At 35.2% G+C, this 12,239-nt stretch overlaps 1 long non-coding RNA gene across 1 annotated transcript; it reads left to right on the top strand.

Annotated features, from left to right (window-relative positions):
- The first annotated feature begins 812 nt into the window (after positions 1-812).
- On the top strand, positions 813-2,942 carry LOC120310430. Its single transcript, XR_005557352.1, has 3 exons — positions 813-1,539; positions 2,289-2,372; positions 2,595-2,942. It is a non-coding gene; the product is annotated as an uncharacterized LOC120310430 (long non-coding RNA).
- Positions 2,943-12,239: the final 9,297 nt, after the last annotated feature.

Here is a 12,239-nt window from a genome sequence, read left to right as displayed (position 1 = left end):
CAAAGGGGGGCAGGGCTTCTTCCCCTTAAATAATTACAAGAGAACTTGTCAAACATTTGATCACTTATATAAACAAGAACTCAATCTGTCACTCAGTTGTGTTTTACTAGTACTAGCAACTCCCTGCCTCCGCTGCCAATATATCCTTTATAGTTTGCAGGTATAAAAAAATGATTAATGGACATAAAACAAATTATTTAGTAAAGAATGAATTAGGCCTTCAGATTTAACATGTTTGAATTAATAGTCAAAAGTAAGTCACTTATGATACTTTTAATTTCTATGTTCTCTTCTACTTTTAACTGAATAAATCAAATTATCCTTTTCTTGATGATTGTATTTGGGGAAAGTATGGCTGCTTGGTGTTATCTGTTTATTAATTTAACTATAACAGTATTCTGGTTGCAGAATGCATGATGCACTAAGGAACATGAATATGTGATCATGGCAGAAATTTCTTCTGTATGCTTACTTTATTCCCATAAATACATTTCTACATGCCAGTTTAATTATTTGTCCATCTCTAAGAAGAAAGCACAGTCGGCACCTTGTATTGAGTCTTTAACTTCAAAAAGGAGGATTCTTTTCTAAGATGTTAAGGATGGAATAAGATTAACAGCCTTCATTTAGAGGACATTTTAATTACACTTTTATCAGATAACCTAAATCTCTATATATATATATATATATATATATATATATATATATATATATATATATATATATATATATATATATTCTTTAAAAATGCTAGTTGGGATTATTGCTTAGAATTAAAATTTCAGATAAAATATGGGAAGGAGGAAGGTGGAGAGAGGTTATATAGTGTTATATGATAAAAGAAGACAGCAGTATTTAAAATGAGGTAAGCGTTGGATCGATTTATGATGTATTTTATCTTCTGGAGGAACCCAAGTTTATCATACTGTCATTCACCTTGAAGCATCGGCTATATATCTTTCTATCTCTCACTGTACTTCTGGATTGAAAAGAAAATCTTTGCTAAGCTAAGATGTATGAGCTGGATCAAATGCTAGATTCAGTTTTGCCCTTGATACCCACATAAATTTTCTCTCTAACACCTTCTGTTGGCAAACATTAATCTTGATTAATTGAATTATGCCAATTAGTCATCTTCTTTAATATATCTTTCAAACAAGAAATTGAAAACATATTTTATGAAGAAATACATTCTTATTCTTCCAGCATGTATGGAACAAAACTGGATCACATTCTCTAGATTTTAACTTCCTCAACTTTCTATGCAAGTTACAAGAAAAAGTTATATCAAAATACTTCATTCACAATAAAACCAAAGAGAAAAAAAAATCGGAATCCTCAAAGTGTATTATTTTACAGACCTCTATATCACTGTGGCTTATTTTACTTCATCTTTGCACACTTCTACCATTAGGGGCAACACCCAAGAGATACAACAAGGCTAACTACTAATTGATTTCATATGGCCATGGATGATATGCGCAATTAAGGAGTTGACACAAGAAGTTAACTCAGATGAAAGAAGTCTGCAGGTCAGAGGTATGCTTTGAAAAGATCATCACTCTCTTCTGCTGCCTTAAATGGATGTTATATTGAACAGCAAGGATAAAGAAGGTTCACCAAAGCTTTAGATGGCCATCCAGAGTATTTCTGAATATTGTTGTTAAATGGAGAATGGAGAAATTATTAGACAAATAATCATATTACATGTAATTTTACATACTATGTTCAATTTTAACTTTAAATTAATTCCAATTTAGTTTTACTTGGTTGCACAGTCTTTGGGGAGTACAATTTTCATATGCTGGTCAAAATTCAAGTGTATCTAGGCTTGAAAAGAGAATGTAAAAGATCTTCTCACCAGTTTGGAATAAGGATAGAAGGTAACTTTTTTTAAATCCTCAGATGATAGATTAATAGCTAAAACTTTGACAGCAGAAGCGAGTGCAACCAATTAAGGAAATGATCCACCAAGTGTTATAAGCACATAGATGGCCATTGGCTGCCTAGAGTGCTGAAAAATGGATCAGGCCTGATCTTAGGTTATTAGCCTACTGGCTGTCTGCTGCTACCTGGTCAACAGAGGAAAAAATAGTAATGTAACACCAGTAATGTAACACCAGTGGTTTTCTGTAGAGGCTGATGACATACCAGACACAGAAATGTTTTTGAAGAGACAGGGACATTTGGGAAATCCTGTTAGTTATCATAATAAGTATGTATGACACAAATGACTTAAACACTTGTCACTGTTTTTTAACCTTGATACTTGCTTTTTATGACTTTAGTTAATTCAAGGAACACACTGAAACAAGAACTGGAAAATTCATAGGAGTTTTCATTATCAACTAATCACCAGGACAGGATGTTTGGTAGGCACATTTATTTCTATTTATATTCACATTTCATAAAATCCCAGGGCAAATGTGAGCATTAAAACAATCAACAAAAAATATAATAAAGTCAACAGTCAGAAGCAAGCTCCCCTCCCCTCCCCTCCCCTCTCCTCTCCTCTCCTCTCCTCTCCTCTCCTGTCCTGTCCTGTCCTGTCCTGTCCTTTCCAGAATTATGATTATTGTTTATTTTATCAGCAGAATAATTATGGAAGTTGCTGCCAAAGAGTTCTCCAATAGCGCATCTCTGAAGCAATGCTGGTTAGCCTACATTTTGAATGGATGTTTTTCCTTTGCCCCTATGACTAACCTTCTAATACTCAGTGGCTCTAGTCCAAAGCCTGGTTAATACATCTGTCCAGAACACATGATTATTTGGTCATAACATTTCCCTGGCCACCAGCCAACAAACCAATCAGTATTTCTCTCTCAAAATCATGAAAACTTTTGCTGTGTCAAGCTATTTGAACTTTAGGCAATGTATGTATGAATGTACACATACACCACTAGAAGATTTTAATGTAACCTATTCCTTTCTCATGCAAATTATGTTTGAAAAGTAAAAGGCTTTTTAAAAGTGAGATTGCTGAAGCTGAAATTCTTCCTTATGTTTTTAGCAATTAATGTTTACTGTTGATTCTGTGAAATCCTGTTTGGAGTTACTGTCCAAAACTTTACAATGGATTGCCTGAGCTATTTAAATCAGGACAATTGTATGCAAGGCTGCCTGGGAGAAAATACATGGTTTTCCATAGTCTTTTTGCCATGAAAGTTAAAATTGACTTTTAAGTGACTTTAGCTCACTTTAATGAAATACAGAGTATTGTAACAGTTTGTGAGTTGATGGCTATTTTCAGCATTTTCCACAACATTAGCTGATTATATTAAAATTGATGCTGGTGAAATGGTGAAAAATGCCATGATCCCAAATCCCTAATCGCTACCCACATTGACATCAAACAATACTAATTCAATTGGAGCAACACTAAAATTGTCAGCCACACTGCCACCTGCCACACTTGGGATTTCATCGAAACCTGGCATTCCACAAGCTATTCCATCAACAGACACATTGATCTATGACCAGCATATGAACCCCTCAGAATCCAAATCAGTCGAACATCCATCTGGAGACAACACCAACCCTCAAGCCCCTCTCCTCCCCCCCCAGCAGTTCACCTTCCAATGACCCTGACCTGACATCACCTCCCCATCACAAAACCCATTACCAGCCTCCCACTGATGACTCACTAATTCACACCCTCCAATGACCCTTACCTGAAGTACCTCCCAATCACAAGCTTCTGTCTGATGACTCATACCTTTCCCATCACAAGACGCTCATTTGACACTCGGAAACCTGAAGCCCTTATATAAGTAGAATACTGACACAGATATCCATTAAACACTGCTGAAGATGTTACCTAGCCTGGTAACGAAACGTTTGGAAACCAACCCTCAAATTCATTCATTCATTAAATTCACCATATGACACCAAGTGGAAGATTTTAAAAACGTCACATTTTGCACTACAAATCCAGATTATTCCCATCTTTCATCTCAGATATCCTTCGCTTAATGCGCCCAGAACAAATGGCATGTTACAAATTCTGAAATACTAATGTGACAATACATTTTTCTTGGAGCTTGATATAGTAAAAAGAAATATTTATTGCATGGTTTGTTTTCTCTTTATGCAATGTTGGATTTTACCTAATATGAATCAAAATATCTACAAGATATGTCTAATCACCAGTTGCATAGTGGATGTGCGTGAATTAAATAGCTAATTTAATCTTCCCATTGATATGCATCACAAGAACTGAAGGTAGAAACTGGTTTAGTGAAACTAATCAGGCACTGAATTGCTACATTACCTAAGAGTAGATATCCCTGATTCAGAATGAAGTCATTTTGCAGGTTGTAAATAAACAGATACATAATGTTTATAGACATAATATATGGCTAGCTATATGCTTTTCATAACTGTTTTTTTTATTAATTTACTTCCTCATGAACTGGCTTTCTCCCTTTTAATTTTGATGCCATTTTTCTAATTGTATTTAGTTATTGACCATGTACTATATGATACAATTACTACTCATAAACTTCTCATGGTTCCGATAGATGAAACCAAAAGAAATAAGAACTCTGAGGCATTTGTTTTCCTCAAAGAACAATTTTAATGGCTACATGAACAAAGGTGAAACCAGGCCTGGAAGTCCCCCCCCCCAAAATGTTACAAAGTAAAAGTTATACTTCCCACCCACTAACTGTAATAAATCACATTCTCCAATTAACACCTTTGGCGGGCTCTCTAATGGTAATTCTAGCCAGCCAAACATTTGAGCGATTTGATCTTGGTTCCCATAAGAAAGTTATTGTTTTGCCTGGAACAGAAGAATGCATTTTCCCTTCCCCCAAAGTTGTGGCAAGTGAAAAAACAAAGAAGAAAGATGGCTGTAGGTTTGACAGTTGGGTCACCTAAATGAGAGAGAAATCCTAAAACAAAGAGAAGTCAGAGTCAGTTTTTTAACCTTTTGCCTTACTTGGATGTCTATTATAAAATCTACGTATTAATCTTTCAGCTTTCACATCAGTACTTTTCACCCAAGTGGCTTCTGATAGGGGATAACCCCTTCAATTGTACTAAATATTGCAGCTTCCCTTTATATAGTCTAGAGTCAAGGGTTCGTTTTACTTCATAATGAGTCTCTCCCTCTACAACAAGAGAACTCGGTGCTTGTTTGGGAGGAGGTCTTTTTTTATTAAAATTTTTATTGAGTTTTATAGGGTTGGGGATAGAATAGGATTAGGATTAGGATTAAGGTTTAGGGTGGGGTTGGGATCAGGATTGTGGTGGGGAAGGGGTTGGGGTCAATGTTGGGGTTATCCCAAATAACATTTTCAATCTTTAGCAAACAGACTATTGTCTGGGTACATATGTTTAGTTAACAATAGTTAATATAGTAATAAGTAACTGTAATAAGTGTAATAAGCAATAATTATAAATGTATCAGTTAGTTATTCTTACTAATATATATTCAAAGTAACATATCACATTCATTTCTCACTAGTTTGTTTTCCTAACCATTGGTAAAAATTATCCCATGTTCTAAAGTAAACTGAATCTTCTTTCTCTTTAATCTCTAAGGTCAATCTATCCATTTCTGCACATCCTAAGATTTTCTTAATTAAAACCTCTTCAGTTGGTAAGTTTTCATTTTTCCAATATTGGGCAAATACTATTCTCACTTCTGTCAGTATATGCAATATTAAATATTCATTCTCCTTCTCATGGTTAGGTTATAATATTCCTAACAAAAACAGTTCTGGTTTAAATTCTATCTTTCTTTTAATCATTTTTACAACCATGTATGTATCTTACCCCAAAACCTTTTTGCTTTAGGGCATGTCCACCAGATATGATAGTAAGAACCTGGCCTTTGCTTATATTTCCAGCAATTATTCGAAGTATTTTTAAACATTTTCACTAATCTTACTGGTATCATATGCCATGTGTAAAACATTTTATACAAATTTTCTTTATATGAGACTGCTTTAGTCAATTTGATATTTCTATCCCATAATTTTTGCCAGTCTTCCAAATCTATAGAATATCCAAAAAGTTTTGCCTATGCTATCACTGTTTCTTTTACTTGTTCTTCTTCCATCTTTAAATTTAGCAGAAATCTATAGAGTTTCTTAATCAAGTTTTTATCTGTTTTTAACAATATTTGATCAAATTCTGTCTGTTCTTTATAAAATCCCATTATCTTTACATCTTTTTCATATCTCGTTTGAATTTGTAAATATGGCCACAATGGTAAATCAATATCTTGTCGTTGTAAATCTTATCTGTCTTTCAATTTTCCTTCGTTGTCCAAGATGTCTTTATAAGTCACAACTTTGTCATAGTTAATTAAATTTGGGTAAGCAAAAGCTTCCATTGTTGAAAGCTATTCAGGTAGCTTGATATAAATTTTCTCTTTTATTCTTTCCCATTCTAAAAGAAGAGCATTCCTTATGAAATGGTTTTGAAAATATCTGTGTGTTTTATTCTTCCCGTACCCTAGGAAGGCATGCCAACCAATCTGTAGGTACAATAGTCTTTTGTTTCTCAGCATTATCCATTCTTTAAGCCATGGTAAAATAGCTGCTTGATAATATAATCTCCAGTCCGGGAGTCCAAGTCCTCCACTATCTTTAGCTTCTTGTAGCGTTTTCACTTTAATTCATGCTTTTTCCCCTTGCCAAATAAATCTCAGTATTGTTGCATTTAGGTCATCAAAAAAGACCTTTCCCAGTTTTACAGGAATCATTTGGAATAAGAAGAGTATTTTCGGTAAAATATTCATTTTCACTGTAGCTATTCTTCCTAGCAATGACAGTTGAAGATTTTTCCACTTTTCCAAGTCCAGTTTTATTGTTTTAACAATCTTTCATAGTTGTCTTCTTTTAATGTTGCACATCTTGTTGTTAGGTAGATTCCTAAGTATTTAACTTTTTTAACTATTTGCAGATTTGTCTTTTTTGTAAGTTGACTTTTCTGTTTATATGTTAAGTTCTTTGTTAATACTTTAGTCTTTTCTTTATTTATTTTCAAACCTGCCAGTTCTCCAAACTTTTCTATTCTCTCCGACAATTTAGTAGTTGTTTCAGGTGGCTCCTCCAAGATAAAAATCAAGTCATCCGCAAGGGCTTGTAATTTATATTTTTGATCTTTTATCTCCAATCCTTTAATTTCTATATCTTGTCTAATCTTTCTAGTCAGTACTTCCAATGTTAGTATAAATAACAATGGGGATAATGGACATCCTGTCTTGTACCTTTTTTGATATCAAAATTTTCCGTGTAGTCTCCATTTAAGATTATTCTAGCCGTTTGTTTATGGTAGATTGTTTGAATTGCATTTATAAAGTTTTTCCCAAAGTCCATTTCCACCAACTGCTGGAACATACATTGCCAGTTCAGATTATCAAACACTTTTTGTGCATCAAGAAATATTAATGCCATCTGTTTCCCTGGATGATTTTCATAATACTCTAAAACATCCAAAATCATTCTTATTTTTTATCTGTCTTTTAGGTAGGAAGCCATTTTGATCTGTATGTATAAATTCAGTCAAGAATTTCTTAATTCTTTCTGCCATTATCAAAGCAAAGATTTTATAATTCACATTTAATAACAATATTGGTCTATAGTTTTTTATTTGTGTAAGGTCAGTATCTTCTTTAGGTATTAAGGTAATATTAGCTTCAGTCCACAATTTTGGTATTTTAGTCTCCAACAAGATTTCATTACACAGTTCTTTCAACATCAGACTTAATACATCTTGTAATGCCATATAAAATTCTGCGGGAAGTCCATCTGGACCTGGAGTCTTATCTCTTTTTTTTTACTTTTTATGGCTTCTATAATCTCCATCATTGATATTTTTCCATTTAGTATATTTCGAATATTCTCTGGGATTTTTGGCAAGTCAGCTTTTTTAAAGTACAACTGTATTTTTTCTGTTGCATCATTTTGGAGCTGTAATTCTCCTTTTGAATCTTGTAGCTTATTTATCATTCTTTTTTCTTTTTCTTTTTTCAATCTATATGCTAACCATCTCCCTGGCTTATTAGCGTTTTTGAAGAAATTCTATTTAGTCTATCTAATCTGTTGAGCCACTATTTCTGTCTCAGCCAGGTTTAATTTATGCTTTATTATCTCCATTTGTTTCTTAAGGACTTTCTTTTGTGGGTCTGTTTGTAACTTTAGTTCCATTTTTTTAAGTTCTTCTCTCAGCTTTAACTGTAATCATTTCTTTTCTTTATTCTTTTTAGAAGTTATAGCAGCCCACTGAAGAATGCTTCGGTCATGTCCCATATATTTTGAAGGGATAATTCTTCTTTCTTGTTTATTTTAAAAAAAATCCATTTCCTTTGTTGCTAGTTGTAAAAATTCTTTTTCTTTCAATATAGATTTATTTAGAGACCATCTTAGTTTTTTCTTGGTTCCTTTCCAAGTCATTTTTATTGGGCTGTGGTCTGCCAAACATTAGTTTCTATATCCACCTCTTGTATTATCATTTTCAAGTCGAAAGATGTCCGTATCATGTCAATTCTAGACCATGATTTTTGTCTATTTGAATAAAATGTATATTGTAGTTTTTCTGGGTTACTCTCTCTCCATATGTCTTGAATACACAATTCTTCTTTCATTTTTAAAAACGCTTTAGGTAGTATATTTTCTCCTTTTCTCCCTTGTTTATGGCTTTTATAATCCAAAGTCGCATCTGCTATTGCATTAAAGTCTCCATTATACAAAGATTTTGGTAATTTAAATCCAGTATTTTCTTGTGTAGTTGTTGATAAAATTGCTCTTGCTTATCCTTAGGTGCATATATTGCTACCATCAATATCTGTTTTTGATCCACCATAATTTCCACCATTAGTATTCTCCCCTCTTCATCTGCATAAATTTCTTTGGGATTCATCTTTTCTTTAATATAAAGGGCTATTCCTCTTTTCTTTTGAGATGCAAGTGTAAAATAAAGTTTGCCAATTTTTGGTTATTCTAGAATTTTGGAACGTTGTTTCTTAATGTGTGTCTCTTGGAGGCAAATTATGTCAATTTTTATTTTTTTGTAGTCTTGTAAAAAAAATTATCCTTTTTAAGGGAGAGTTGAGTCCATTTATATTTATTGATAAAATTCCAATTTCCTCCATCTCTTTAAATTATATGTAGGTCTCAGTCTTCTAGTCGATCTTATCTGTCTCTGATCTCTCGGTCTTCTTCTGGGTATGTATTTTTGACTTCTTCTCCTGTGTTTGTTTAGCGGCTCCTTCAACTATCGTTTCTTCTTGCTTCTTGGGTTCAGGATCACCTTTTTCCAGGAAAACTCTGTGGTTGTCAAAAAATTCCATTGCTTTAAGTGGTGTGTCCAGCCTGTATCTTTTCATGTCCCAGTAGATTAAGATCCCTTCTGGAATCAACCATCTAAAATTCACTCCTTTTTCAGCCAATTTCCTGGTTAGAAACTGATAGTCTCTTCGGGCCTCTCTTATCCTTCTAGGAATTTGTTTGAGAACTATTATTTCTTTTTCTTTATATTTTAACGGTTGATCTCTTACTTTCTCAAAATCTCATCTCTTGTGGATCTTTTAAGAAATCTAACATGGACTTCCCTGGGCACTTTATTTCTTCTAGCATAGTTTGAGTTGACTCTATAGATCTGATCCAATTAGGAGGTCTTATTGAAGATTCCCTATAAGGCTTTAATAAGGCTGCAATAGAAAACAAGATGAATCTTCCCTAAGAGGAAGCTTTAATTCCACTGTGACTGGGTTTATAATCCTCACTATGGGAAAAGGTACAAAAAACTTTGGTCCTATTTTTTTATTAGGTAGTTTGAGTCTCAGATATTTTGTAGAGAGATATACTTTTTCACTAACATGGAAAAATCTCTGAGGAGCTCTCTTTTTGTCTGCTCATTCTTTGTAAATTTTTGAAGCTTTGGTAAGAGCTGATTTATCATTATCACAAACAGTCTTCCAGGTAGTTGCCCATTGATCTAAAGTTTGTAAAAGGAGGGTCTTGAGGGAGTTCAGGCATGGGAATGAATTCCCTACCAGTAGCTATTTTGAGCGGAGTGAGTCCAGTGCTGCTGTGCACAGTGTTATTGTAAGCCACCTCTGCAAAGGGGAGGAGATCAGCCCAGGTGGTCTGCTGGTAATTTATGCAACATCTGATATACTGTTCCACCATAATGTTAGCCTTTTCAGTGGCTCCATTAGTAGATGGATGAAAAGCTGATGACATCCCTGGGTAGATTCAATAAGCTTTAAAAAATTTCTCCAGAACCTAGCAGCGAATTGCACTCCCCTATCTGATATAATTCGCTTTGGGGCCCTATGGAGTCAATAGATATGTTTAAGAAACATTTGTTCCAGTTTCTTTGTGGAGGGGAGGCCGTTGCAAGGGATGAAGTGAGCTTGTTTTGAAAAAAGTTTAATCACAGTCCATATTACCATATTTCCCCTACTTCCTGGTAATTCCACAACAAAGTCCATGGCAATTTCTTCCCAAGATTGGGAGTGATCTGCTACTTGCTGTAATAACTCAGGAGGTTTACCTGGTCATTTTTTCATGGTTGCACAAATTGTGCAACTTTTTATTTATTTATTTATTTTTAAAATTTATAAGCCACCCCACTCCCGAAGAACTCTGGGCTGCTAACAATAAAAACACATAAAACATAACAGAACAACAGTACAAAGACAATCATCCAGGGGTCAGGTTTTATAAACCCCAGGCCTGCCGGAAAAGCCAGGTCTTAAGTAGCTTACGGAAGACCAACAGGGTGGGAGCGGTCCTAATCTTCGGGGGGAGCTGGTTCCAAAGCGTGGGTGCCATCACAGAGAAGGCCCTCCTCCGCGGCCCCGCCAAATGATACTGCTTGGCCGATGGGGCCTGAAGGAGGCCCAGCCTGTGGGATCTAACCGGACGTAGGGAACTATGAGGTAGTAGGCGGTCTCGCAAATAGCCTGGCCCTGGCCCTTTTACATAGTTCTCAACATCTTTCTTTAGTCCTGGCCACCAAAATTGTCATCAAATCAAATGCAAAGTCTTTAGGTAGCCAAAGTGACCTGCTTGCTTACTGTCATGACTGCGTTGGAGAGCTTGGACTCTTAAAGTCTCTGGCAAATAGAGTTTTGACCCCTTCCAAGCTAACCCATCTCAGCATGTTAAAATGGTTTTATTAGTGAGAAACCAAGGATCAACTTTCAGCTCTCCTTTTAGTCTTTTTTGTGATAGTGTTATCAGGCTCAGTATGTCTAGCATGTGAAGGATTCCCTGTTCTTATTTGAGAGATCAATTCTGCTTGAGGAATGACAGAGTTTATAATTTCCTCTCTATGGCTTTTGTATTGGGGCAATCTGGATAGGGCATCAACTAGGAAATCCCCCCCCCCCGGAAGATACTTTAATGTAAAATTGAAACAGTTGAAGTATTGCACCCATCTGACTTATTTGGGAGATAATTTACGAGGGGTTCTCAATGCCTCCAAATTTTTATGATCAGTTCACACTTCAAAAGGCAATTCGCCCCTTCAAGAAAGTGACACCACATGAGCAAAGCCCATCTCACAGCGAAAGCTTCTTTCTCTCAGACTGCCCACCTACATTCAATGTCTGTCAATATTTTGGAGGTGTAAATGCAGGGTTGTAAATTTTCATTTTTGTTCCTTTGTAACAGAATGGCCCCCATGGCTACGTCATTGATGTCGGCTTGGATAATGAATTGCTTTCAGGATCAGGGTGTTTAAGGACAGGTTCTGCTGCAAATAGTCTTTTTAAGTTTTCAAAAGCCATTTGACATTCAATTGGCCATTGCAGTGGTTGGCAGGGCCATGGCTTTCCCCCATTTTCCCTGTTTTTAATAATTCTGTTAGCAGCAAAGCAATTTCAGCAAAAGAGAGAATGAATTGCCGGTAGAAGTTTGTGAAGCCTAAAAAGCTCTGGAGCTGTTTGCAGTTACATGGGCATTGCCATTCTAATACAGCTTTTACCTTGGCTGGGTCCATCTCTATGCCCTCACTGAAAATCCTATAACCCAGCTAATCAAGACGTGTTTGATGGAACTCACACTTGGAGAGTTTTGTATAAAGTTTAGTGTTTAACAGTTTTCTGACTACTTCACGTATTAGTTTAACATGTTCTGCCATGGTTTCAGTATAGATAAGGATATCATCAAGGTAAACTAGGACCCCTTTATATAGGTGGTCATGCAGCACTTGATTAATCAACTGCATAAACACAGCAAGAGCCCCTTGCAGTCCAAAAGATATGACATTGAATT

The sequence above is a fragment of the Crotalus tigris genome, unplaced genomic scaffold (assembly GCF_016545835.1).
Source record: "Crotalus tigris isolate CLP2741 ecotype Arizona unplaced genomic scaffold, ASM1654583v1 scf7180000018183.1131761, whole genome shotgun sequence".
NCBI classification, from domain to species: domain Eukaryota; kingdom Metazoa; phylum Chordata; class Lepidosauria; order Squamata; family Viperidae; genus Crotalus; species Crotalus tigris.
Note: the sequence above shows the minus strand (reverse complement) of the source record. Positions and strands in the feature narration are given on the sequence as shown.